This window comes from Melospiza melodia, chromosome Z, assembly GCF_035770615.1.
Source record: "Melospiza melodia melodia isolate bMelMel2 chromosome Z, bMelMel2.pri, whole genome shotgun sequence".
In the NCBI taxonomy this organism is placed as follows: Eukaryota; Metazoa; Chordata; class Aves; order Passeriformes; family Passerellidae; genus Melospiza; species Melospiza melodia.
In genome coordinates, this window is record NC_086226.1 from 2,711,856 (window position 1) to 2,736,908 (window position 25,053).

Here is a 25,053-nt window from a genome sequence, read left to right on the forward strand (position 1 = left end):
CTCTGGAGAAGAACATTTCCCTGATATCCAACCTAAACCTCCCTGACCCAGCAGTTCCCTTGGGTCCTGTCGCTGATCATGAGAGAGAAAAGCACAAAGAGCACAGCACAGGCTCAGTGCATTGGTGTGGGTGAGTTAACCCTCCTGAGGTGAGTCCAGGGTGATCATCTGGTGCAGTCATTTACAACAAATCCTTGTTGTACCCAAGGCGTGGGCAGCTCTGCAGCTCCCAGCTCCCTTTGTTGACAGGACATGAAACACTTGTAAAGCAGAATTCAGCTGACCTGCTTTGGGTGCCTTCTGCAGATCAGATGAGTCATGACCCAAAAAGTGCTGTTTCTAGAGAACAAGCTCAGATGTACCTGTATTTTTGATGTCTCAAGCTGGGCAGAACGAGTCCCTTCTAGTGGGATTTGAGGTATAATACTGTGAGTCTGAGCCCATGCCAGGTGATGGTCAGATAAAAATAATGAAATACTAGTGCAATGGTCAAAGGCAAAGCAAGCAGGATCAGTGTTGGCTCAGGTATTAACATACCTATAGAACCTGTGGGACCAGCTGATTCCTTCCAAACAGCTCAAAATTCAGCCAAGAGCTTTGAAGGCTTCATCACCAAGCCAGCGAAGGCTTTGACATCTGAGGATGCTCTGGAGAAGGGCAGTCTTTGTGGGGCCCCAAGCTGCTAATCCCCAAAATCTAGTGAATTGACATACTATTAGTATGTCTTATTAGTTTGTCATGGAACATTATTAGTTTAACTGTAAGAGCTAGAGATGGAAAAACACGTGTAGTAAAATCTGGACTTTGTCCTTCAGCTTCTGCAATATCCCTGTCTTAAGACTTAAGAAGACTGTGAAAAGCAGGGCCCCCGCATATGTAAATGTGGGGTTTTTTTTCCCAGAAAATTAATGCCATTTACCTTGGATTAGCTTGGAAAGAAGCAGGACAGTGTTTATTGTGTAAGGCACGTTAATATCTTCACAAATAGTGACCTCGTGCAAATTGTGGATGCCGTCACATATACAAATCCAGTTAAAAAGATAAACAAAGACAGAGAAAGCATCCATTTGTCAAGAATGCATTCCTAAAGAGATGAGGGACCACAGCTGAAGAAGGGCTCTAGGTCTGTTTTAACTCTGCTTTTTCCCTCTATTTTGCTGGAGCCGGCCTGTGGCACAGATTAATCTTTATCTTCACATCCCTACAAATGTCTTTTTCCAGTCCAGGTGTGACTTCTTTTTCAATTACAATCCTATATCACCTCTTCCAAATGTAATTCTGAGAAAAAAATTTTTTGCTCATAACAAAAGGCAGTGTTAGAAGGAAAATTGAGGAGATTAAAAAAACCCCAAAAACATGTAAAGAAGTTGGTCAGACAATTGTAGAGTCTTGAACCTAAAAGGGAAATACAACATCCGTATTAATTTCATCTGGTTTCAGCCCCAGACGGAGGAAGTGCATGTTCTAGTTACCTCAGAAAGTCTTTTTTTCTGGGAACATTTTAATAAGGACTGGGGACATTTTAATGCAGTACATTTGACCTGTCTTGCCTTACCTAAACTTTAAACCCCTGCATGCTGCGGAGCTGTCGGTGAAAATCCTGTCCCAAATGGGCAAAGGCTTTTCTCTCCTCCCTCTCCTGTCTCTCAGAATGGATCTGAGATAAGATGTCTCCAGGTCAACACCTGCAGGTCCCTGGGGAGGGAAGATCCCACATTCAGGCCACTTCTGAGCAGACTGATGGGAGGAAGGGGACCAGGAACAGACGCTAATCCTCTTCTGTGAGTTTGGCTTTTTGTTTTGTGATTTTCTGGGAGTCCTGTCTGAAAACAGAGTCCAGCTCAAACAGCATCTTCAGGAGGTTTTTCTGTTTTGTTAGAGTGTTTTGTAAAGCATAACTTTGTTTATTGCTCTTCTACTTCAGTGTGTGTTTATCACTTTTCCAGCCAAACTGAAGAATTAGCTCTTTGCCCAGCCCAAGTGCTATCCACAGGATGGAGGAGCAGAAGAGAAATGAAAAGGAGAATTAAAGAGTGAGAAAAAATTTTACTTCTGGAGAAGAAGTTTCCATGGAGAGTCTCCTGGTGTGTCTCTATCCTGGCGAGTACAGACAGACTGAAGCTCCCTTTCACGAGCAGCAGACTTGAAATATGTTTTAATTCAGAGTAGTATAGACTCTTGCTTGGGTTTGGGGGATCACTGGGTCATATTAGGTCATAGCTAATCCTGAGCCATCAAACCTGTTGTAAATGCATCTGAAATTCCAATCAAACGAGGAGCCTGACTTAGGATTCTTAGCTGGGAATCTAACCTTCCTGCCTCAGGTGTAGGGTCCCAGTCCTGTGTGTGCGTGATGGCAAGCTGTGCCTCTGTGTCTTTTTTGTCTTGTTGCAGAGTGGGACTGCTACAGATTCATCTGCAATCATGGTGAAATCACATCTATTCCTATCAACTGAGAGAGATCTTTGGAGACAGATCCTATGAAAAAAATGAAACTATATTTCTGCAAGAAGCAGACATTTGAAGCTCATTATTTTCCCATGCCTTGACCATCATCTTCACAGAAAAACATGCAGCAGGTAAATTTTAAGGAAACTGCACTCTGGAGTGCTGTCTTTTTTGAGCACAGCTCATAAATATTATGGTGGGAAAGGGAGATTTGACACCTGAGACGCAGACTTTGTATGACATTGACATGTTTTGGTGGATGTTTGGCCTGTTGGAGAGAGCAGAGCCCACGGTCTTGTTAGGAGCTTGATTAACAGCCAGCTTTAATGCATGACCAGGCTGCCATGTACCATGGCAATCACTCCATGCCTCTGCACTGACTACATGACCCCAGCAATAAAAGCACTGCTAAGTGCCGAGAGCAGCTAAAACAGAAATAACCCAGAAATGCAAAAGCTGAGAGAGTGGCACGGGATTTTCCCCACACTTTTGCTAATGAATCTTCACCAAGCTGCTTGCCAGAAGTTTTTGAGCAGGTTTGAAACCTGCTGACTCAGAATCTGAATTGTGGCAAGGCCTAAAAACCATGATGGAGGTGGAAAACCAGAGTGAATATCATCTCCTCAAGTTTTAGGTTGCTTTGATAATTTTTGTTGTTGTTGTTGTTTACTTGGATGTTGCAGATGTCTTTTTATGAAGATCCTTTCTTAAGATTTTTTCTTTCTGAGAAGCTGAGAGGCTCCAGGAACAAAATGTAAACATTGATTATCTGCTGCTGTGGAATGCAACAGGTGCATCTGTGATTGGCCCATCTTAGATATTTACAATTAATGGCCAATCACAGCCCAGTTAGCTTGGACTCTGTCTGAGCCACAAACCTTTTTATTCATTCCATTCTATTTTTAGCTTAGCCAGCCTTCTGAGATGAAACTTTTCCTTCTATTATTTTTAGTATAGTTATAATGTAATATATATAATAAAATAATAAATCAAGCCTTCTGAAATATAAAGTCAAATCTACTTCTCTTCCCTCATCCTGAAAACCCCGGTGAACACTGTCACACTTGGACATGTGGCTTTTTGCAGTGAAAATCAGTTACTTGGCTACCAGAAGACTGGTTTGGAGCAAACCAGAAATACATGAGTGTGTAGAGGATGGTGCGTGCCCTGGGCTGCACTTTGCAAACTCATGGTCAGTGTCATGGAGGCAGGACTCACTCCTGATCACAGAATATCTTGGGCTGGAAGGGATTCTCCAGGACTATTGAGTCCAACCGCTGGTACAGGCCCACCCTCAAGGATCCCAGCACGTGCCTGAGTGTGTTGTACAAATGTTTCTTAAACTCAGCCAGGCTCGGTGCTGTGACCATTCCCTGGGAACCTGCCCAACCACCCTCATGGGGAAGAGTCCTTTCCCAATATCCAGCCTAAACCTCCCCTGACACGACTTTGACCATTCCCTTCAGTCCTGTTCCTGGTCAGGGAGGGCAGAGATCAGTGCTTGTCCCTCTGGTGTCCCTTGAGAAGTTGCAGACCCCAGTGAGGTCTGAGCTCAGTCTCCTTTTGTCCCAGCTGAACGAGCCAAGTGCCCTCAGCCGCTCCTGGTATGCCAAGGAGTGTACAAGAGTAACAAAAAACCCACATTAAATATCTTTTCCTGTCCATACTACACATCCTTTGAGTACAATCTGAACTGAGTTTCTTCCCCTGGGTTAAAGTCTCTGCTTTCTATTGAGAACCACCATAATCCTGTTAATTTTCGATGCAGCTCAGATAAAGTGTGCGTTGACCCAGGCTTAACTTTGTAATGGCACATATAAACTCCTCTGATGATGCATAAAATGCCCAGGAAACCTTTAAAGACTGAGAGTTTAGTAGTGTGGGCTTTCTGCTGTGCTGAGAGATGGTCTCTCCTGTGGCACACGTGTGGGCATGGGTTCAGCACTGAGTCAGAGGGAAGAGATCCAGGAGCTGAATCACCAGTGCCAGTGTCTGACATCCACCTACCTGCTAGGTTTATCCAGGCTTGGCTTGGGAGCTCTGCTGGGCACAAACCCCACCACAGCAGATGTGCTGGAGCCCTGCTCAAGCTCCTCTCCCTGCCCCCAGGAAAATGGCTTTAATGATTAAAATACTGGAATGATGCTGAAACCCTCGAAATGCTCCAGGAACAGTAGTTTCCTTTTCAGTCCTCATGCACAGCTGAGAATGGAGCCCTTTAAGCTTTTGTTTGTGGATGGACTGTTATATTCTTCTCTGGAGACACTTTCGCTCAGAGTTACAGATTGTGGAGAGATACTGCACTGCAGACTGGCTGTGAAGGCTTGTTTTCTCTACCCCACGGCAATAGATGCATTCCATAAATTGCAATTAAAGATGCAATTGGGGACTCTAGCTAAATGAGTGGCACTCCTCCAAACATGTTGGCTTTTACTTTAAGACAGGGCAGAGGTGTTCTGTATTTTGGCAGTGGCTGTAAGCCTCCTTGTGCCAAGATGGACCCACTGATACTGGAGAGGTGTTGCCTTCAACAAAGCTGTAAAGGCTTAGCATAGCAAACTGTCTTGTATTTTGTAAGAGCTCTGCTCAATATCCATTAAATCAGGCTTGAGAGACAGGGGTAGTGTTAGTCACCAGCAGTTAACACAGACCTAGATTATGTTTGTATTGGGGTGCAAATTTAAAATTGAAATTGTGGTGATAATGTGCAATATGCAGGTTATATTTGCAGGGCTCATAGTTGGATTGGTTTAAGAAATAAGGGGAATTTTTCTGTTCCACATTTAGGAATGATTGTGGGGAAGGGAGTCTAAGGACAGCCTGCCTTTCACTCCTCATTTAACATTGTCTGATGCAGCTCATGTTATCTTGATTATGTGACAGCAAAAGCCCCACATGACTTCCCAAATCCTCGTTAAATTGGCAGTGTCTCAGTGCTGTAACTCTCCTTGTGCAGCCAAAAAAAACCAAAACCAAACCATTTTCAAAACTTCAGTGACATGTCACCAGTTCAACCAAGGTTTCTGAGTTTGCTGAGTCTGAAATGACAGCTCTGTCCTGGAACCCTAGGCATTCATTTCAATAAATGCTATCAGATTGGCACTGAAAAGTCAAAAGTTGATGGAGAAAGGACAGACACATTGCATTAGAATATCTAAATATTATGCAGAGTGTTTTCGTTTTTAATGGTGATATCAGGAAATGTTTCTGTTTCAGAGTTGACATGGAAAAAATTGTCTAAAAATGTAGAGGAAATCTCATAAAAAATTCTGCTTCCACATAAAAAGCTGCATCTATTTTCCCAGCTAAGCTATTTCTGAAGGATACAAGAAGAGACAGATGATGTAAGGAAAGAGCAGCTTGTTTTAAAAAGTGACATCCGCTAATGCACGTGTGTTTGTGCATTATTAGTGCTGAAAAGGACTTTTACCCCTGAGATGTAAATTCATTTATAAAAAATGAGGACAGGCAAGCAGATCCATATATACCCAAGCCAGATCACTTATTTTCAACTGAAAAAAAATGATAATCAACATTTTTATGGATTGTAAAGCTCTGGGCTTCCAGTTTTCCCTCATTTTGCCAAACTCGAGCCTACCTTGTTGCTGTGCCCAATGTGAACAAAACAGGGATTTTCTTGTTACACACAGGCTCAATCCATCCAGCATCTACAACCAAACTCTTTCCTCTACCAGAATGCTTTCTCAGGTAAAATAATTTTTTTTTTTTTCTCGGAGCTGTTTTGACTGGTGCTCAACTAGGCAGAAATATCACCTTGGATTGGAAGGATACCTCAGCTGCTCGAGCTCATGTTGCTGTGTGTGTCCTGTGCCAGTCCTGTCAGGGATCTATCTGGCTCCTGGGGTGAGGGCTCTGCTGCTCTGGGGGGGCTCTGTGTGCTCGCTGCAGGTGAGGACCTGACCCTTCCAACAGCTGCTGCCATTATGTGCTCAAATAACATACAGCCTTTACATTGCTTTGGTTGCATATTTTTTGCTATTAAAGTATAAAAATCCCCCACACAGCTGTGTTTGTCTTTTGGTTTTGTTTTTTTTTTTTAATGTTTACTTTCCTTCAATTTTTCCTCAAAGGTTTTGCCACTTTTTTTTTTTTCCCCGCTTCATTGGTCTGTATGGAGAAATTCTGCTTTCTCTTGTCATTTTCTTTCTCTCCTCTGTTTTTTTCTTCTTTCCCTCCCTTTATCTGCTCACTGTGAACCTCCCCAGGCCTATCAACACCACTGATGTAAAGGATGCTCCATGAAAAAATAAACATTAAGAACTTGATAAGCAGCAAACGGATGTAACTTGCTGGCCAATATTTTACTCAGTATCTAGCTACCAGGTGAACTCGCTGTAAAAAGTTCTTCCCACCTACAGGATTCTCCTCCTCCTGGCAGGAGGATGCTCACTGCTGCTTGGCTTGCAATATGGGTGCACAGTATTTGATTTATGGGGCTAAGCACCCAAAAAAACCCATGAGGGGTGCCGTGGACATGTACATGGGGACAGTCCAGGGATCGTTTGGTTTGGTTTGGTTTGGTTTGGTTTGGTTTGGTTTGGTTTGGTTTGGTTTGGTTTGGTTTGGTTTGGTTTGGTTTGGTTTGGTTTGGCTTGGTTTGGCTTGGTTTGGTTTGGTTTGGTTTGGGTTTTTTTTGTGTGTGTATTCAGAGCCAGAATCATTGCCTCAGGCTGGGTGAAGCCAGCTCATGGAGAATATCCAGCTTGGGGTGAGTCTGTGGTTTGTGTCTTTCTCCCACAGTCCACTTTCACCGATTGTACCTGAATTGAAGCCTTTTCCAAGTAAAAGCTGTTTGCAGGCCCAGCTACCTGCAAAGCTTGGCAGCTGGGTGGGGAGGAAGGTAAGAGGACAAAGCAGCTGTTTTTGAGGATTTTCTTTTGGTGCTTCTCAAGTGGATAAATTTCAACAAAATGTGTCCTTGGTGCACTGGTCACAGTTTCCAGTGGATGTATGGAAGTCTTTTTGGGTACATCATGTCATTGTTCCCCATAGCAGAGCACTGAGCACTCAGAGAAGAACAAACTGTTCTTTTGCAGAAAGCCTAAAGATGAAACAGGAATGCCTACAGAACCATAGAATCACTGAATAGTTTGAGTTGGAAGGGATTTTAAAGATCATCTGGTTCCACACCCCTGCCATGGGCAGGGACATGTTCCACTACCCCAGGCTGCTCCAAGCCCCATCCAGCCTGCCCTGGGGCACTGCCAGGGATCCAGGGGCAGCCACAGCTGCTCTGGGCACCCTGGGCCAGGGCCTGCCCACCCTCACAACCAAGAATTTAGCCCCAAAAATTTCATCCTACTCTGCCATCTGTCAGTGTGAAGCCATTCCCCCAGTATAAAATGTACAGAACTGTGCTTTCTGTTTCTGCTTTCCGGAGCCTGAAGAGAGTGAAAATCTAATGAAAGTTGTACTTTTTAGACTAAAGATTTCTGTATGTGCATTTTGGTTACCTTTACTAGGTCACATGTTTTTCCACAGACTGAAAAATCATCATCTACAGGCAGAAAGCCTTTCTGAAGGATCAGCAAAGTTCAAAGCAGAACAATGGATGCTTCCTCAGACCCAAAGGTTTTGTTTAGAACATGCCATTGTTAAAAAATAAACAGGGAGCCCTCACAGGTTTGAAAGACATGTAAAGTCTTTCGGTCTGCATTGTTGTAAAGTAGGATGTGAGACTAATGGGATTAGGTTGGAAACCTCAGGTATTCACCCAATATTTTGGGCAAAGCCTGAGCTCTCTCTCTCTGCTGTGCTACTGCTGGTTGAACAAGCTGGTTTGAAGCAGTGGGTGCATTCCATGGGCTGCAATTGCAGCTCCTTTGCTCTGTGGTCATGCCCAGAGCCACCTGTGCTGCTTTCAGGGTTGTCCCTTCTGTAATGTGCTGGTTAGGGAGGTGTGCTGCGCTCATAAACTCACTGGGGTGCTCCAGCCCTGGGCATGGTCAGAGCAGCACAACTCCAGGTCAGAACTGACACATCCCAAAGATTCCTCCTGCCCAATGTCAGGTCCCTCCACTGAGCAGGATTTTCTTAAGGACAAAATTCAAACACAGGAAAATATTTCAGGAGAGAAGTGGGGCATATACACTGTAGAAAGAGGAAAAAAAAAAAAGACTGAGATGATATTGAAAAATTACCTCAAAAGGCGAACCCTATTTTTAGGAGCCCTAATATTTCCAAAATTTCAATATAAGAAAATGGAAGCAGAGTACAGTTGGCATGAAAGAAGCAGTGTTGATACTATTTTAGAGCATGACTTTGTGCATGCAATAGCCTCCAGCATGACACAAAGGGCACAAAAAATGGAAAAATAAAATAAATACTAGATGAGAAATTTATGACTCAGATGATTAATGAGGGGTGACAAAAGCATCTTTCTTTTTGGAGATGCATTAAGACAGCAACCAAATGTTGTTATTGGAGCTAACTGGGACAGTGGCTAGAGCTGAGAGATAACTTTCTCCACTGTGTTGTGCCTCCTGAGCAGCTGAGCAGGGATTTTCAATAGACAGTGCTGTCACCCTGACACCTTCCCCAGACAATAAATATCCTGCAGACCCACAGCCCTGGTTAGTGGAGCAAATGCCAGAGTCTCTGGGTGAAGTGTGTGGTGTGCACTGTGAAGTGGGTCAGACTCTTGGTCTCCTCTGACCTTAAAACTCATAAATCATAGCCAGAAATGAATGCTCCCCACCTAAACCACAGTCCAGAACTATGAGAATTGTAGGGTCATAGAATCCCAGAATGGTTTGGGCTGGAAAGGATATTCAAGATCATCCATTTCCAAACTTATCCCATGACTAGGGACACCTTCCACTATCCCAGGTTGCTCTAAGCCCTGTCCAACCTGGCCTTGGACAATTCCAGGGATCCAGGGGCAGCCACAGCTGCTCTGGGCGTCAGCATCCTCACAGCCAAGAACTCACAATATCTAACATAAATCTACATTCCTTCAACCTAATGCCACTCTCCTTTGTCTTGTAACTCCAGGCCCTTGTCCAAAGTCCCCCTCCAGCTCTCCTGGAGCCCCTTTGGGCACTGAAAAGAGCTCTAAAGTCTCTTCAGATCCTTCCCTTTTCCAGGTGACCATCCCCAGGTCCCCAAGCCTGGCTACAGAGGAGATGAGATCCAGCACCAAAGACAAAGACAGTAATGAGCCAAAACAGACCTGGAAGGCTGTATGGGAACTCAAGCTGTCTCCAAAATCATTTGCCATAAGGATTTAGCATGCAGCCTGCCCAGGAGCTGGAGCTCCTGGTGCTGTGTCCGTGCAGATGCAGAGGGCCCAGAGCCTGGGAAAAGGAGAGGAAGGAGAGGTGCTCCAAGTAGGATTTTTAAGGGCCCAAATCCAGAATTGTGATGCTGATTCAGCTGTTATTTAGCCCCGCAGGCAGTTATGTTTCAAGGGCACCTCAGGCTTTTATGGTTAATTTTTCCAGATGCCTGAACCTTTTTCTCGCTCCCAATAAATTTCCAGAAATCAACAATGACTTTGGTTTTTTCTCCCCTGAGAGGTATGAGCCAATGGGTTTTCTCAAATTACCTTCTTGGCTGTTTTTTTTTTTTTTTTTTTTGACTTTTGCCTTTTTTTTTTTTTTTTTTTTTTTTACCACACCAGAAGGGAGACCCTTCATTCAAACACCAGAACTCCTGCACAAAGGGGATATCCACACCCACCCTTTTCTCTCCATGAGGGTGTCTAATCCCTGTTCCTGGCCTCTCAGGAAAACTGCTGCGACCACTGGTCTGTAAAGTGGTGTAGGAAAGAATTCAAGATTCACGGTCACACTGAGTGAGGTTGGTTCATTTTTCTCCCAGCAGTGCAAGAGAAGAGCTGGATCTGCTATCAAGGGTAGAAGAAATAGGAATTTTAAAAGAAAACCACTAAAAATGGCCAAGCAGAAGTGGAAGATTTAGGTAGGTATTGTGTTACTGTTCATACAAAGAGTTTAGTCAATGTTGGAATGCAACAGGTTAGTGTTGGATCTCATCTCTATTCAAACCACAGTAAGTGGTATTTTGTCTTCTAAAACAGATTTTAGTTTTAGTTTTTAAAACCATAGAAAACCACAAGAAGACACCAAATCAAGGACCCTGTTTGAAGTAAGCATCATTAAAATGCAATATTTGCTGTTTAAATTTGTCTGTGAGAGTAAGCTGATATCTAGCTTTTTTTTGCTCTAAATATAGTGTTTCTTTTCCTGTTGAAGTCAAAAGATGGCTTTTTTGTTCAAATAACCGTTTATTTGTACAATAAACCAAATCACAATGTCAGCATGAGCATCTCAAAATCCTTTTTAATGAATGGCTGCTGTTTTCATAAGTCTTTCCCCAGCCCTGACCATATCCCAGAAACTGCCCCAGAAGCCAATGGGAACTTTTTCTTTAGTATTCAAGGTCTTGAATCAGATGTCTCAGGGGAAAGAAAAAAAAATAAAAAGGGAAAAAAAAGAAAATAGAAAAAAATGTCTGGACGAATTTAAAAAGTGATTTTTCTTCTGGATTTGTGCCCTGTTTTCTTTTGACCCCTTTGGAATGACCTGAGATTTCTGAACTCTTTCTTTCCCCCAGGTGCTGCCAAGAGGATGAATCTCCATGTACATATGTACATCCCCAATCCCTGTCCTTGTGGGCACTCTAATCCTTCCCCTTAGTCTCGATTAGCAAGGAGCAGCACTTGTGGCTCTCAGAAATTTGTGTTCTGATCAGTGACCAGTAAGTTCATGGAGAAAGGCCAGCTTGTGGTTAAAACTGAGCAGATAAGCTTCTGCTTTTCATGAAAAACTCAGGAATTTAATATATCTGAGGCCTCTGCCCATCTGTTGAAGTTGATCTGTGGGTTTACAGGTTATTGAAAAAGAATGCCAGGTAGCTGGACAAGCACAAAGTAAGATCACACAAGTCCTGTTTCCTTGGCTAAACACCACCATGGATAACTTTTGAAAAAAGCAAATTCAATGTACCTGGATTAATCTTATCTCTAGCAGTGATTTAGAAGCAATATACAGAATAACACACAGGGAGAGTTCTGTGCTGGTGATGCACATCTCGAAACTTTTCCAGCATTACTAACTTCTGAACTTTCTGATTTTGATAGCATCCTCCTCCACACAGCAGCAAATTCAAGTCAGCTAAAGAGATAAGCAGCTTATCTATTTTAAAGTTCTTTTTCTTTCCTCTTCCCTGCAGGTACTTCATCAGTTCAAAAGCTCAAGGCAAAAGGACATTCCTGGGAGAGATTCACCAAGTGGGGGGAGGAAAGAGTAAAATGCAAACACGACTGATCCTCAGTGAATTGGAGCTTCCCCCAAAGGCTGTCACAAACAGGGACAGGCACATCCAGCTTTGCTTCTTGGGATTCTTCTTCCTTATGCATCATATGCTAATTACCTCACCAGTCTGCCTGCAACATTTGATTTGGCATTTTCCCTGCTTCTTGCTTGTAAATTTACATCAGAGAAGAGATAGAGTGAAATTATTAATGGAAATGTATCCACAGGTGTCTTTCCAAAGGAAGGGAGCAGGACTAGGGTGTGAAACAGATCCCGCTTTCAGATTTCCTTTTAACACGTTTCCATTTAATTCTGAACCCCACTAATTTGCAGAGGAAAGAGGATCAAAGCACCAACAAACAACTCAGCTGGTTCTGAATTTCCCCCCACAGACAGAATTACATATCTGCTGTTCCTTTCTCTGTGTGGCTCTCTGAGGAACAGGCAGCACGGTGTTCACTCGCCACTCTTGGTTCTTTATGGTGGCATCCCAAAAAGAGCATCCCCCAATGAACCAACACACAGCAGGTGGGATTTCTTTGAGAAAAACCTCCCTAGTGCTGAGCTGCTGTAGGGAAAGAGGGACTAAATCAGCAGTAGAGGAATGAGGTGAATTAGTGGTGGACACAGTGGAGCTGGGTTAAAGTCTGGGCTCTCTAATCTTAGAGTCCTTTTTCTTAATGACACAGCCTTAATGAATCTGTCATCCTGTGAATTGTGGCCTCACTCTGTTTGATGTTTGGGCTGATTTTTGTGTGATGGAGCCCCCCACATCACGACCACTGCATGCTGAAATGAGGAGAAGGCAAGAGGAGATATCAGCAATGTCACCAACAGCTGAGAGGAAATAAAGGAGTTATCACAGAATTCCTCAAGCTGGAAGAGACCCACAAGGATCATCGAGCCCTGGCCAGCTCCTGGCCCTGCACAAACATCCCAAAATTCCCACCCTGTGCCTGAGAGCATTTCCCAAACTCTCCTGGAGCTCTGACCGCCTTGGGGCTGTGACCATTCCCTGAAGAGCCTGTTCAGTGCCCCACCACCCTCTGGGTGAGGAATCTTTTTCTGATATCCAACCTTAAGGATTTCCCCCTTGGTTTGTATGTAGGTTCCTGTCTTATCCTGCCTCAAATGAAAATTAGTTGTTCAATAAATGGGAGACACCCTGCAGCAGTAAGATGGATGTAGAAGGTGGATGTGAGCAGGGGAGGATGCATGAGAAAATCAGCTCAAAGCTGAGGTGCTGTTTGGGAAAAAGGTGCAATTTCTTCTCACTGAGTGAGGAGGCACCTTTTCGTCAGGCAGTGACAACACACAGGACAACACCTAAATAAATAAAAATATTTTTATTTTTTTATTTAGTAAATCTAGCAGCAGGGGTGGGTGGCTATTAGGTGATCACTGCTCTTCAGGTGTTGACATGTGAGCTCACCAGTCTGTCTAAAGTTCCCTGCTTTTGAAAGCTCAGTGTGTGAATGGACATAGTTGGAAAAAGAAATTTTTTTTGGTCTGTCAATATTTTTTTTTTTAAATGTTGTCCTTAGCCCAATGTACAGACAGTCATTCAGTGCTCCATTAGGTACTTTCTCCAATTTTTTATTTGGAAGGTTATTTTTCACTTTCTGACCAAAAGATTTTCTTTTTTTTTTAATCTGACACAATTTGCTACTTATGACTATCCAAAACTTTTCTTAAAAAAATATTTTTTATGAAAAAAGCAAATTCACTGAACTGCTCTCCTATAAAAAGAATCAAGTAAGTAAAAAGAAAAGCACACCTTTCAGAAACAGAAAGTATTAACTGCAACTGCAAATATTCTTTCTCTTTCTTTCTTTCTTTCTTTCTTTCTTTCTTTCTTTCTTTCTTTCTTTCTTTCTTTCTTTCTTTCTTTCTTTCTTTCTTTCTTTCTTTCTTTCTTTCTTTCTTTCTTTCTTTCTTTCTTTCTTTCTTTCTTTCTTTCTTTCTTTCTTTCTTTCTTTCTTTCTTTCTTTCTTTCTTTCTTTCTTTCTTTCTTTCTTTCTTTCTTTCTTTCTTTCTTTCTTTCTTTCTTTCTTTCTTTCTTTCCCCTTAGCTGATTATTTCCCCTTAGCATTTTATTCTGCTTTTCAGCTACAGCACAATAGGGAATCCTTGGAGCTTTTTTGTGTTTTGTTGGTGTTTTCTTTTTTCCCCTGCTCAGAAAAGCCCCACAACAACCTGATCGAATCTTGCAGTGGACCCATGGCTTCAAAAAAACCCAACTCTAACACAATTTACATGAGTCTTATAGCACCCAAATGCTCCTGACAATTCAATGAACTTTTGCATTTCACTGAAATCCTTTTGAACCATATTGGGTACAGCAGAGCTGTTGGTGGAACAGGAGCTGTATAATTACAACACGCTCATCCTTGAAGATGCAGGCAGATGTGGGGAAGGGTTCTCCATTTGTGTCATTGAAATACCATTGCAAATTGCCTCTGAGTTAACTACATTTAGACAGAAGTACAGGGGGAAAAAAATCTTCCTTGATAATGACAAGACAAAAATATCCATAAAAAGGAAATAAAGATGACATGCTTCTTTTTTCCATGACATACATTTTTTACATGGCTTAGGGGCTTTGCTTCCTGAGAGTTTACGTCGTCGTCAGCTGTCAGGGCCCTTCCATGCATGATTTATGTGTGCATAATAAAGACATCCTGGTTGAGGGACTGATCTGTGATTTCCAACAGCTTTGAAACTAACCTCAATAAAATATACAGCGCATTAATAATATAGGGTTTAGTTAAAAAAAAAAAAGATCAAATTTTGAAAAATGGGAAGCATATTTATTTTCAGTTGCTTCATCTGCTCTTTCGTTTTTTTTATTTTTCCCCCCTAGGTCGAGTTGAATGACAACTTTTAAGGGAGGCAGGCCTAAGATTTCCAATCTCTGGAATTTTTAAAGGGATTGTTTAAGTTATCTCTGTTCAGATTTAGGACAGGCTGTGAAGGTGTTGGAGCTTGAATTTGAACCAGCTCTTCCCAAAGTGTCGTGGGACTTCCCACAGGGTTTTTGCAGCCAGTCTGGTGCTCTGCTAACCCAACTGCTGTGCTGTTTGCCAGGAGGGCACCAGCAGGGATGAGCAGAGCCCTGGTACCTCTCAGGCCACCAATGGTGAGTTGTGCTGAAATCATCTCACAGAGCTCATCAGCCCATGTGCTTCCCTGCCTGGCTCAGCCAGCAGGGCTCATTTGGAGAGGTGGCTGTGCTGTGCTGTTGTTGGGTGTTTGCAGCACAGGACAAATGCACTGGGCAGAGAATGCCTCCCTGCTCAAGATCTCTCTGACTGGTGGCTGGATGAAAGGAATCTTTTCATTTTCTGTGACAAAATCAAGATGCAGAGATTCAGTAATTTGCATGGAATTCCATAGGAAACCTGTGCTAACAGTCCCCAGTTCCCACACTCTTGTCCATCCCCATGAAATTATCCATTTTATAATGATAGAACTTCATCAGGTATCTAGGGAAATTTCACTGCTTCTGTGTTGCAGTCACATTTCAAAATTTGCCTCTGTTCAGGCTAATGAATTGAAATGGAGGATTAGATCGTGCTTAATGACGACAAGAACATGACAAAGGTGCAAAAACCCTTCAGGAGTTGTCTCCAAATGTACATTAAAGTTCTCATTTGGCTCTGCAAGTAGTGAAGGCGGACAGAGGTTCTCATAGCCTCAGAACCTGTTTTAATTACCCCCTCCCTGGGTAATTACTAACAGGGGAGGAGAGGACTGCCTGAGAGCGGGAATGCTAATGGGTTCCCCTGAGAGGGTGAGTCCAGAACATCAAGGAACATGAGATGGGCTAACAGCCTCTCCAGCAAGTTGCTGCTGGCTTGGAGGTGGGATGCTGCACTCGAGATGCCAGCGATATTCCTGGGTGACTTGAGGACTAAACCACGTCTTTATAAAAGCAAAGCTCTTCCTGTACTAAAATATTAAATGGGGAGGGAGATTGTGTCGCTAAAACTTGGGCTTTTGACACAGTCAAGTGCTGTCAGAGCAAATAAGGGAAGGAAGGTGGGAAGAGGATCTGAAGGATGTGAGAGCTGTGTTGTCACCACTGGTTAGGGTGTTGCTTTTTAATAAGAGCTGTACAAGTGGTCTGTTAAATGGAGGGAGGCCTCATGGCAAACCGGAGAAGGGAAACCAGCTCATACTTGTGCCATGTTAAGCCTTGTAAAAAAAAATAAAATAGAAGCCCAGACACTTGTGGGACTCAATGTGAATCCATACCACAAAAACAGTCAGGTCCTGAGGTGTTATCTTAGGTCTAGCACTTTAGGTATCAGATCATTAACTAAGGTTATTATTCAAAATCATGCATCTCCCTGTTAGGTGGTCCAAGGGTCAGACAAAATTCACCTTTTAATGAGCTGTGATGAGCAGGCACTGATGTTAAAAATAATGTCTTTATTGTTTTATTTGTCTTAGAAACCTTTTAAAACCAGTTCTGCTGTGCTAGGAGGGAATTTAAGACACAACTGCCAGGGCAGAGGATGGAATCAGAATTAATTCTTCCACTTTCTCAGATGTTTTCTCCTGAGGTCTTCCTCCCATCAGAAAGCAGTCTGAGGAAAAGTCTTTGAATGGAGATGGCATTGGGATATGAAAACATTATTTCTTTGGTAGCCAGTTTGATCTAAAGTAATTAAAATGGTATTTTGCATTTGTTGTTTTTGCCATATTTTATGCATTGTGTTTATAAGGCTCTTCTTTCCAACCTTTCCCAGCTCACCAGTTAGAGTGAGAGCAGGCTGGTCTCACCCCAGCTAAACCCAGCCCCTGAGTGCCCTGATGAGGCTGCTCCCATTATCAGCCTGTTTCCCACTGGTGAGCCCCTGGACAGCCCCATGGAGCCAGGGTAAAACTCAAGGCAGTATCTGGGAATTGGTTGCCCCCTGGGCACTGCACAGGAACATTGGGTTATTCAGAGGTACACAGAGGCAGGATGTGATGACAGGTGGGCCCATGGAATGCCCCAGATTGGTGTCTAGGAATGCTTATCACCATATGGGCCGCATCTTTTTCTCCTCTGCATTTCACACAGCGAGGGTGGTTTGGGTTCTCTCCCATAATCAGGCTGTTGGGGGTGTCTGTAATACAGCTATTTCTAGTGAGAGACTTGAGAGAATGTTTTGATAGGCTGCCTGGAGGAGGACTGATAAGGCCAAATACCATTTATGAACAAATAAAACCTGATGTATTTTTTTCTAGAAGCTATTTATGTATGGGATCTTTGGATGTTGGTACAGAGAGAGACCAAACTGCCTCTGGAACCATCCCTGGCATCTTGGCTAGTTGGTTCCCTGGAGTTAATGAATTTATACTCATCACCAAATTCCCTGGGTTTTGGGGTTTTATGTTCACAAAGCTGAGGTACTGGCATGATGGAGACACGACTCTGGTTGTGGACAGGGTACAAAAAACGTGAAGGTCCCTTCCAGCTCTGGATAAGGTGTGAGCCTGTGAAGGGCTGGAATCTGGCAGTGTGTACATGTCTGTGTGCACACAGAGGGGTGGCAGTGCTGAGGGCTCCTGCTCTGAGCTGGGTCAGGCTGTCATGGTCCCCCCACCAGTGACACAATACTGATTTAGGCAATTCTGCCTCCCCTGTGCTGCTGCTCTCCATAACAAAGGCTCGGCTGCTGCCTTCTCCCCCTCTGCCTTCTGCAGCTGTCACCACCTTATGCCAAGAGTTCAACATTAGGAGTGCTTTGAGCTAAAAGTCCTGCTCAGATGATCATGCTTATATCAAGTGAAAGGCTTTCAAAGCATTCCAGCTTAGCCAAAATATGTGGTACACACCATGAGTCCAATCATCCCCCTTATAGTCACCTACAAAGTTATTTTTTTCAAACCAAGCTTTTCCATTATAATTTTCTTCCATTCTTGTTTCAGCTCACTAAGCATTAACCACCATGACCTACTGCATAAACCCAAACCCTGTTAAACAGCTTAGGTTTATAGCCAAATCCTAACACCCTATTTGGGGAATGGCTACAGTGCTTAGCTGTTTCTATAGTTCTGTGGTTTGGGGTTTTTTTTGGACAAAGTCAAATCTTTACTTGACTGAAACATTTTGAATGTGTTTAACACCACACTGCTAAAGCAAAACACATAGAAGGAACCAATCCATTTGTTTAAGAACAGTACAAATATTAAAACAAACATAAACTCCAAACCCATCTGCAATATAGGTCCAAAATGTGTAAAAGGGACAGACAAGTTTTTATGAACTAGCTTATCTATCTGTGTGTATTTATGTCAGAACATAGGAAATGGCCTCCACCTTTCAATTTACTTGTGGCTCAACATAATCATGTGCTTTCCCATGGATAAGAACCCATTGCTCCTAACAGAGATGCCAGCAAGCTGATGTAGTAAAGGAAATTTCAGAATATCATTGTTTTATTTTGGAAAGTGAGGAGGGGAAAAAGCCTCATAGAGTGATATAAACAAAAGGATAAAGAGCAGGTCTGAAAATTCAGACAAATCATCATCAGCCAGGGACATTCTGAGCAGTGTCTCCACAGAGCCCTACCTGTGCTTGGGGCTAAGGGATGTTTTCATTAGTAACCCAGAATTAGGTTTAAAGTCATTGCTGACAGAATTTGCAGCTGATGAAGATTGGTAGGAGTATAAATAACTGCAGGGTCCACAGAAGGGAGATCTCTGTTGAGGTTCAGCTTATTTGGGCAAAACATGTTTTAGCAGAGCCAAAGGCACTGCAGTCCATGCAGGAATGTAGAATGCAGATTCTGTTGCTGTCAAACAGTCATGAAATTTCATACATGGGAAAGGGACAATCTTCCTGCAGGCAAGGAATGTTCGGGATGCCTGTATGGGACAGGTCATGGTGGGTGAGTAACTCAACCTGAGCTCCACGCCTTGCTGAGACTCTCAGCATTCCTAATTTTTCCAGGGCATGTAGAGATCTCTGAATGGAGAGGGGGGATTGGTGTGATGGCAGGAGGAATGTCCCAGCAGAGGTGTCCGACCTTGGTCTGAGGGGTACCTTCCAGCCCCCCATCAGGAATACTGCTCTGTTGTGTCCTGGGCAAAATCTGGGAAATGAGAGTTAGGAAGCTCAAGCTACAGTAATTATACCTTCACAGCAATACATTGCAGAAGTATTTTAATTAAAATCTTGACTAAATGATACAATCAGTGAGCTAGGGACGTGATGTAAATATGATGTGTTGAATTCCTAAATGGGTGGGTATGAATGACACTTCTTGGAAGATGCAGATGATGCAGTGCACAAAGAATTAGTCACTGCTGTAGGTGATGTTAAGGAGCTGAGCCTGTTTGGAGCTTTTATCTGTGATCGAGATCCAAATTGCCAGCAAAGATCTTGGAGCAGACAGGAACCTCTCTCTGACCACGAGTTCAGGGCAGGAGGACTCCGCTAAGAGCTGAATATTCTGTATCTAGATAAGTCAAAGAAGCCTACCTATCTCATTGGTTATCCCACTCTGCATGCTTATGCAAGATCCTGATTAATTCCATTTTTTGACACATCCAACTTCTGAGTTTTGCCCACCTCTTTTTCTCTTACTGGCTTTAGTCAGCTAAACTCACCTGAAGGCCCAGCCCCCACTAATACAGGAAAAAATGTCCCTACTCCTATGGCTATTAGTCTGCAGAGACAATGTGCATCTACATCTCCAGATCTATAATATTTACATGTTCTAAGTGCTCTCCAAGAACACTGTAAATACTGTTCTTCAGGAACTTTAATGTTAAAAGTCATGATTCTTTCTCATAGGCATATTCCCCCTTCAATAGAATGTTGTTGCAGCCCTACACCTGTGTGCAAATTCAGCGTGATTCAAACAGTAATTCCACATGCATTCCAGTTTTTTTTGTATTAAAAATGTAAAGAAAAACCAAAAAAACCAAACAAACAAACTATAATTTAAAAAAAAAGGAGAAATCTCAGAAAAACACAAGAGCAGGAGAATAAAATCCCAAGGATGAGACTTTCAGAGCCAAACAGACAAGGAGAAGATGGAGAGGTAATTTCACTACTGGGGAAATATTTGTGTGGAGAGAAGAACCCATTTAGAAGAGGGTTCTTTCATACCCTCAGAGAAGGATCAGTGTGATTTAGAGTGAGGAAGATTACAAGCCAGAACAAACTGCTTGGGGAAACAGCATGCTCTCTATTTCACTCTTCCTTTAAATCAAGGCTGGATCTCTCTCTCTCTCTTGGAGGAGAATTTTCACAGGACATCAATTACTGGAATCAATCTCAGGAAGAGTTGAGTGAAACTTAATAACCTGTGACATAGGTGTTCTAAGCAAGATGATCCCTTCAGCCCTAAGGTCCCCACATCCTAGTGATGAGGAAGAGGAGAGCCCTACACAGAAGAGAATGGGAACAGCACCAGGGAGTAAATAAAGGAGGGGCAGAGCAATGACGCCTGAGCAGCCAGGATGAACAGTGCCTTATCATTCACTTTTTACACCTAGGTGTCAGCTGGATGTTAAGTGGATGCTTTGGGACCACGAGGGTGGCATAAAGCTTTGTGCATGGAGTAGGTGCACATAAACATCCCTGCTTTGCCAGGCTCCTTTCATGATCTCTCCTTTCCATACCTGTAGCTCTGGAATGTGCTCTGTCCACAGAGAAATTGCATTAAGCAAGGACAGGATTCTGTGCAGGTACACTGGGATTCCCTTTTAGCTCAGCTGGTATCTTGTTTTTACCAATCAGGATATGGCATTTCAGGAGTGGAAGCTATTTTACCAAGCCTTCTCTCAGCTCATGGTTTACTGCAAATATTGATGGTTTACGATGTGGAGGATTAATTGCTGAATTTTTTTGCTGGGCTGTTACTCGAGTTCAATAATGAATGCCAGCCTGCTTATTTATTTATTTATTTATTTAATTAATTATTTAATTAATTATTTAATTATTTAATTTATTTACCTACTTACTTATTTTAAGCAGAGCTAACAAGTCTCACAAGAATTGTCTGTCATAGGGAGGTGTCTTGGCTAATTCGAAGTAGCAAATTGAAAGAGCAGGAAACCTCAGCATGGGAATTAAATTTTACAAGAGAGACACAAAGTGCAGTCTGTTCTCATTATGGTGGAGGAAGTCTACTGAGACAAAGAACTGCTGCACTGGGGAATGATCAAGTCCCACCCAATCCCTAGCAAAAAAATCTTATTTGTTCCAAAGCAGGGAAGTCCTTCCTCATCTGCAGCTGACTGGGAGTATCACATATCCCTGAAATGAATGGTGCAATCACTAAACACAGGATGTTTCCCTTACACTTTAAAATATACCCAGAAGGCTTTTCTGACCTCAAATCTTCCTCTGGAAACTAAAGTTTGTGATGTGACCTATCAAAATTGTCAGTAATCAGGAGAGCGATATCCCCTGCCAACCTACTAGATAAGTTTTTAGAAAAAGCATATCCTTCTTTGACATAAATATTGATGAATCTTACTTTTGCTGAGTTATTTTCCTATCTGACAGTGAGTGCTTCATTATTGTTCATGCTGATTTCTCATTGGAATAACTTTCCTACCTCTTTAAGTGTGAGAGGGTTAATGTTTAAATGAATGTTGAATGTCCTGCAAAATAAAGTCTTATTTGAAATGCTTAATTATCTTTGTCACGTGGAACATCTCTGAACTTCATAATTAAAAAGGGAGGAAAAGAAAGCAGAAGAGACCAGAGAAATCCCAATCTCCAGGGGTTTTTAAAATTCTTTGTTGCAAAGGACCACGTATTCCTGCACTGGAGCAATTTTTTGGTAAGAGAAAACACTGTTGATATTTTTCCGAGAATATTTGACATTTTTCCTTGTGAGATGAAGGTCAAACACTGTGCAGGCAATATTCCCTCTCCACCCATCACCAGACACTGAGCTCCCAGACTCATCTCTGCTCCCAGAACTGAGAGCTCAAGCCTGGAGACCAAACCCTGCGATGGCTCCAATGCTCCAGCTCTTCCTGGACATGGAGTTTTGTGTAACCCAAACCTTACATCCCTGTTGCATGATTTCCCTGTCAGCCCTTTATCACACGCTAAAAGGACTGAGAATGACAGCACCATCTCCTAAAACATGTCATATTGTCTTTCTTGACCCACACTGCATGTTCCCTGCTTGCACAAGTGAGCATTTGTCGTGGTATGCCAAAGCAGGAGCAGAAGTCTCAGGGTTGTCCTTCTGACATTGACCAATGCTAGATAACCAGATGGTTAAAAAAAAAAATCTTTACCAACCTTGGAGGCACTGATGTGGTACGGTACCAGCTGACACCAGCTGTTGATTACCTAAACCTTGCAATTTTTATTTTCCTTAATGTGCATCAGCTGCAGAGCTTGCTGTCACAGAACATTTGCAACTGTCTAATCTCGGTATTCTCCTTCAAAACAGGAATTTGTCTCAATAACAATCTATGATTTAGCAAATAAATTACATCACACATTACGATATTTGTGTTGATCCTTTAAAATGCAGTCACAGAAGCCCTCAGAGGGCTACATTATTTGTAGATGAACAAATTCACTTAGAAGTATCATTCCTGTACACATATTTGTGAAAGATCTTTTATTTATTCAGCTAAATCAGGAAAAATAATTATGCATTGTAATTTTTTTTATCTTTAGAAGCTGTATAATATATGCCAAATCAAACATGTAACTTATCCCTCTTTAATAGCATTCTTTGTGCCATATAACTGAACAGCAGCTGCTTTGTCAAGTGACCAAGAAATTAGACTTTGGCAAAACAGGGGTTTTCATCAGCATATGACCTTAAGATAACATTTACATTTCAGGAGATGCTGTTCCAGTCAGAACAGAACTGCAGGGCAAATTCACATCTCTGAATACTCATGGAGGCATCTGACAGAAAAGCTAATAAACGCGCGAGATTAGTACAGTTTTATTTTCCATAAATCTGGGACATGTTCAGCAATGTCAAACGGGTTCTTGTGCCTTTATACGAATAAATAAACCCAAGCTTACTCTGAAGCTCAGAAGTGAGGTGGAATTCATTTAGCTCATTACCATTTAAATGATAGATGGACAGGGTAAACTCTTTTCTTTTGAGGCAGAGGATGGACAATGAGGAGAGGAAAGCAGTGGCATTACATAAATTTGGGCTCCCAGGCTTGGATGATTGGACTCAGATGTTTCCAAGGAAATTATTTGCTCCAAAAGGGCTCTTTGGTTACTTACAGGTACAGCAATCATATTTAAAATGTTTTTACTCACAGGCAGGCTCCTATATCTTCAGTCACATAGGATTTACTGGAGGGTTTATCCTTGGGCTGCTCTGTTGAGCGCAGAGAATTCAGGTGGGTGTTTTCAGAGAGTTAGGCTGCCAAGATATACAGAGGGAAAAGCAACATGTTTAGAGGAGAAATATTTTGCTTTTGCCATTCTGGCTATAATTTATTTCCAGCTTTTGCAGTAGGCCCTTATTTGCCTCTCCTAACTTGAAGAGAAATTTGAAGGGAGAGAGGGAACTGGTAGGTTTTTTGTTTCCTCATTTATTCCATGAGAAAAGGAGATACCTGGGCAGCTGAGAATAAGAAGGTAAGATCTTCATGCTTAGCCTAGGATGAGTAAGAAAGAAATATTTCAGAATTCTGTAAATTAACTCAGTCTTCTGTCAGGCAAATTCTATTGAAAAGAAGGAATAAAATACTAACACATTCGTTATTGTCTTATTTAAAAGACAATAGAAAGGGACCCCAAAACAGATGAGACTATAGGAGGTTTCATGTGTGACACTTATGCTGCAAAATCACAGATTACTTGCTTTTTTTCCTGCTTTTCTTGTAAACTTGAAGCTTGATGTAAACTCTGCAGAAGTTTTCAGAGCACCCACAGGTCTCTTCTCACAGTTTCAATCAGAGTTATGGGTAGTTACAGTGTGTACAGAGCTGTGAAAATGTTCTGATGTTGGCATCACAACTCCATCAGACTCCTTTGGTGACATGAGAAGAAGGATGGAGATAATAGGACAGATATAATGATAAAAGGATTTGATATAATTCATCATCCATGTTTTCTCCAATTTTTTACATACAAAACTTGATTTCTGCGTCAATCTCACTTCTTATTTTTGTGCTTACCTCCTTCTTTCTGGCTATTTCACATCCCTCCTGCATTTCAGAACTCACCCAGGATGTAGATGAATATGGCCTGGGCTACTCAGGGAGAGCACATCCTCTCCTATTTCCTAGATTTCCCTTCAAGTGGCAAAAATGCAAATAAGAAGTTGGGTTCTTTCCTTGTCCAGGAACAACTCTTGCACCACCATAACTTATAAAAAGAAAAATACAATAGACACAACCTGCCACAGCGTCCCATAATCCTGGGCATCCATTGACATCTGCCTAGAAATATACAGAATCCAAGCCCATGAGTGATGCTCTGCTCACTCACACTCATATTTTGAGCCAAAACCTGGCACAGCCAGCTGCACAAAGGGAGCCAGTATTCAAAAGGGAGAGGTATCCACTCGTGTGGATACAGCTCTTGCAAAGTGACTGGTGGCACTGAGAACCCCAGCTCTGGGACTACAAACATGGTTTTAGTCTTAGGTTTTACTGCTTGGGAGGAATCTAAAATTCTCAAAAATTTCTCCAAATTTTAGACTTGGTAGTACGGGCAAACTTAAGAAAAGGAAGAAAGGTGGAAGGGGTGAGTAGGATAGTAAAAGCAACAGGATGATCCTTAATTGCCTTATTTTGGTGGGACAGATAGTGACAGCATGAGCACTAGGAGGAGTTTGTGTGAGATAAAGGTTGAATGAGTAGTCCTCCTGAATGACAGAGGCTGCTATCTAAGCAGATTGATAGTACTGGTGGGTCTCTGCCAGAGATTATGGGGAATTAAATGCAAAAAGGGCACTAAAGCAGAATCACTGGGTCCTCCCAAGCAGCATTTTGGGTGGATTGGATGTGTCAGCAGACACTGTCCTGGGGGAGGGTTGTGTTTGACACCCAGCCCAGGAGGAGGGCCAGAGCAGGAAGGGCTGTGGGGTTGCTTGGTGGTGCTTCTCTGGATGATTCTGCAGGGAGAAACGTGACAGAGAATTGTAGCTGTGGTGGAGATGGGTGTATTTTTCTCATAAATAATTTAAAAAATAAAACAATCCTGTGTTACTTTTCATTGTCTCAGATGTGGCCTGCCTGACAGAGTCACCTGCTGCAGAAGAGTGCACCCCAAATGTCTCTGAACTGAGTCCCTGTTTCCTGAGTCCCCCTTTACAACATTAAGGGAACTCCAACAGGGTCACGTTCTCCAAAG

At 42.5% G+C, this 25,053-nt stretch overlaps 1 protein-coding gene across 6 annotated transcripts in view; it reads right to left on the reverse strand.

Moving 5' to 3' along the window:
- LOC134431987 (urea transporter 2-like) overlaps positions 1-25,053 on the reverse strand; it is a 302,495-nt gene that overhangs the window by 101,427 nt on the left and 176,015 nt on the right. For 5 of the 6 annotated variants that reach the window (XM_063180294.1, XM_063180295.1, XM_063180296.1 and 2 more), the window contains one exon: positions 23,008-23,113. The exons of the other annotated variant lie outside the window; for it this stretch is intronic. The gene's annotated coding sequence lies outside the window, so the exon portion shown is untranslated. The remainder of the gene's footprint in view (positions 1-23,007; positions 23,114-25,053) is intronic. 6 annotated transcript variants of the gene reach the window in all.